Source organism: Bison bison, unplaced genomic scaffold, assembly GCF_000754665.1.
Source record: "Bison bison bison isolate TAMUID 2011002044 unplaced genomic scaffold, Bison_UMD1.0 scf7180017864240, whole genome shotgun sequence".
NCBI lineage: Eukaryota > Metazoa > Chordata > Mammalia > Artiodactyla > Bovidae > Bison > Bison bison.
The window spans coordinates 1663321-1667395 of NW_011494812.1; the positions used below are offsets into that span (position 1 = coordinate 1663321).

At 38.6% G+C, this 4075-nt stretch overlaps 1 non-coding gene across 1 annotated transcript; it reads left to right on the top strand.

Moving 5' to 3' along the window:
- The first annotated feature begins 253 nt into the window (after window positions 1-253).
- Window positions 254-326, top strand: TRNAC-ACA. The gene has a single exon. It is a non-coding gene; the product is annotated as a tRNA-Cys (tRNA).
- The last annotated feature ends 3749 nt before the right edge of the window (window positions 327-4075 follow it).

Sequence of the window (4075 nt, forward strand, 5' to 3'; positions counted from 1 at the left end):
CTGCTAGCAACAAATGCTCTCAAGTCTTTGGCTACCTGAGAGTGTCTTTATTTCACCTTCATTGCTTAATGATAGTTTTGCTAAATATAGAATTCTCGATCTTAAGACCTTAGACATTATTCTTTCAAAGTTTCAGATTGTGTTTAAGAGGAGGCTATAGATCATTCCCTACAGACATCCTTGAGATCCACAGTCACTTGCATTTCTTTTCCTGAAGTCACTTTTTATGTTTGGCTACTTTAAACAACAAACTTCCCTGGTGGCTCAGATGGTAAAAGCATCTGCCTACAATGCAGGAGACCCAGGTTCGATCCCTGGGTTGGGAAGATCCACTGGAGAAGGAAATGGCAACCCACTCCAGTATTCTTCCCTGGAAAATCCCATGGATAGAGGAGCCTGGCAGGCTATAGTCCATGGGGTTGCAAAGAGTCTGACACGACTGAGTGACTTCACTTCACTTCACTTTAAACATCTCCTTTAAAAGAAAACTTGGAGGAAAAAATAAAATTGATGAACAGGATTTTCCCCTAACAATTTAGATGTGTCCCATTGACTCTGGGCTCTACTGTCCAAAGAGAAGTCAGCTGTTCATTGTATTTTGGGTCCATGTGTCTCATCTTTCTTGGATGAATAGATTAATGTCTCTCATCAAATTTAGAAGGAAGATTCAACACTGAAACCCACAGGGGTAACTGAGGAAGGAAGACACAAGAAAACGTCTTTTCTTTGGAGAAAGCAGTTGGTGCTGGATCTCCAACTTCAGCTCCAGCTGTTTTCTCTTTCTGCACAGCACTTTCTTTCCAGACGGCATCCAGACCACTGGATTTGTTGAGGAAGAAATGGTATGCCAGTGTGGCAAGTTTACTCTTTGTCTTGCTTACCTGAATTGGTGCAGCTGGAATTTTTCCTCCTCTCCAAAGAATGACTCAGTTACTTAAAGAAATAATGAATACAGGGGCATTAAAGTTTACTTGCCTCTTGCTTCTAAGCTGTTCTAGAATTCATGGAATTTAATCACCATTCATGGAATGTAATCTCAGCCACAAACATAAATTGCATTTCTCCTCTCCCTTTCTTCTACAAATGGCCTTGCTTCAATCTAAGAAATTTAGAGCATTCTGAACTTTTTTTTTTGTTTTAACTCAGTCATATCACAGATGCTCTTTCTCTGTTGGTTGCTTCTACTTTGCCCCTATATATTGAAATGACATAGGACCTAGATCTGGGATTTTTCATTTATATTCTCTCTGAATTGCTTCCATCTAATGATTTAGTTTCTTTCATTCTTTCTTCCTTCCTTTCTTCCAATTCTTTTGTTGAACAAGCAATACAGAGACATTGTACAACAATCCAAAAGTAAAATAGGTTTATAGTTAAATATTAGTCTTCTTTCAGTTTCCTTCCTGTTACCTTTAGAATACTGATTCCTTGAAAATGCTACCCAAATAACCTACTGATAAACAAGGCTGAGTTTATCCTTACTTTGATAAGGGAGAATACCACCCTGACCAAGTATTAGTACAAGTTAGATGGAAGTGAAAAGTAAGGCTATTTATAAAGTTTTGGAGTATGCTTTATATCAGTCTTTCAATTCATGGACTTAATTAGGATTGGGTAAGGAGCATGATCTAATAGTTTTGGACTGGTAAACTCAAAAAAGTAATACTTTTGAGACTGGAATTTCAATTGCCTTAGAGAGTTAACAGTCATTTGATGTTATTTATTAAAAAGTTGAACAATTCAGATGTGGTACAAATATACAGTGGAATATTACTCATCCATAAAAAGAATGAATTTGAGTCAGTTCTAGTGAGACTTTTATACAGAGTGAATTAAGTCAGAAAGAGAAAAACAAATACAGTATATTAATGCATATATATGGAACCTAGACAAATGGTGTTAATGAACCTATTTGCAGGGAAGGAATGGATACGCAGATATAGAGAACAGACTTGTGGACATGGTAAGGGAAGGAGAGAATGGGACAAATAGAGAAAGTAACATCGACATATATATGCTGCTGCTGCTGCTAAGTCACTTCAGTCATGCCCGACTCTGTGCAACCCCATAGACGGCAGCCCTCCAGGCTCCTCTGTCCCTGGGATCCTCCAGGCAAAAACACTGGAGTGGGTTGCCATTTCCTTCTCCAATGCATGAAAGGGAAAAGTGAAAGTGAAGTCGCTCAGTCGTATCCGACTCTTAGTGACCCCATGGACTGCAGCCTACCAGGCTCCTCCGCCCATGGGATTTTCCAGGCAAGAGTACTGGAGTGGGTTGCCATTGCCTTCTCCGACATATATGTACTACCATATGTAAAATAAATAATTGGTGAGAAGCTGCTATATAACATAGGCAGCCCAGCCTGGCACTCTGTGATAACTTAGAGGGGTGGGATGAGGGAAAGGGAGAGAGGCTTAATGGGAAAGGATACATATAGAATTATGGTTGATTTGCATTTTTGTATGGCAGAAGCCAACACAATATTGTAAAACAATTTTTCTCCAATTAAAAAGTAAAAATAAAAAAATATAGAAAAAATTTCAAAAAAAGAAAAATGATATATATGAATCTATTTGCAGGGAAGAAATGGAGATGCAGATATAGAGAACAGACTTGTGGACACAGTGGTGGAAGGAAAGAGTGGGAGGAACAGAGCAACATATATACACTACCATGTGTCAAGTAGATAGCTGGTGAGAAGTTGCTATATAACATGGGAGCCCAGCCTGGTGCTCTGTGATGACCTAGAGGGGTGGGATGGGGAGCAGGAGGAGGCTCAAGACATATATGTATTATTATGACTGATTTGTGCTGTTGTGCAGCAGAAACCAAGACAACATTGTAAAGAAATTTTCCTCCAATTAAAAAATAAATTTAAAAAATCAGAATATTGGCGGGGGGGGGGGGGGGGGGGGAAGAGCTGAATAGTTCAATGGTCATTGATATAAGTTTTTGGTGGAGGTTCCTAATAAACTTCTGTCTTCCTGGGAAAGAATTTTTTGAAATAAGGCCACATCGAGGAAGATAATGCAATAGTAGAGTTCTATTACTGAAAACAACTAAATAGCAAAGTCATGTTAAGTAGTTACCCTTTCTCCCTGCACCCCTCCACCCTATATTCTTTCCTGGAAATAGATAGTATATAAATAGAGATGCCATATATATACTAGTCGGATCTTCCCTGGTGACTCAGAATCCACTTGCAATCTGGGTAACCTGGGTTCGATTCCTGTGTTCGGAAGATCTCCTGGAGGAGAGCATGGCAACCTGCTCCAGTATTCTTGCCTGGAGAATCCGCATTAACAGAATAGCCTGGTGGGCTATAGTCCATGGAAACATAGCAAAGAGTCAGACACGACTGACTGACTAAGCACACATATATACAAGCTAATAAAAACAAATATGTGTTCAAATATACATTAATACTTTCCCCACTATATTTAACAATATCTGTAATGAGCTCCATAGAGTACTTGAAGAATTATCTGAATTTTTTCAATGGTAGGATAACTTTTGACCTTATAGATATGTCCTTTTTGTTAACTAAGTTTATTGCTGATGGATGTTTTGGTCCTTTTTGTCCCCAGCTGTTGTCACTGCAAACAATTCTGGAATAGAAAACTCTGTAAACATGCCATTTCACACATAAATGAACACCAGCAAGTGAAAAGGGAAAGTTAAAAACTCTGTGCATCCTAAACCTTAATAGAGTATTTAATAGACCATTGTTCTTCTCTACAAAATTTGTATCAAATGGTCTCTCACAACTAATGTATCAAAATGCAGTTTGCAATCATTATGCCCTATAGAGAAAATAGACAGTAATGAGAGACAGTAGGGCCCGGTGATTAAAAGCATAGACTCTAGATTCACTCTGCCCAGGACTGAATTATGTTTCCTGCAATTCCTAGGTAATCACAGGTAGGTTACTTAACTTCTCTGTGTCTGTTTCCTTATCTTTAACATGGGCTTAATGATAGCATCTTCTTCACAGAGTTGTGAGGACTAACTTCTTGATTTATGCAAAGTGGTCAGGAAAGTGTCTGGCAGCTATTAAAAGATATATAAGTAAACT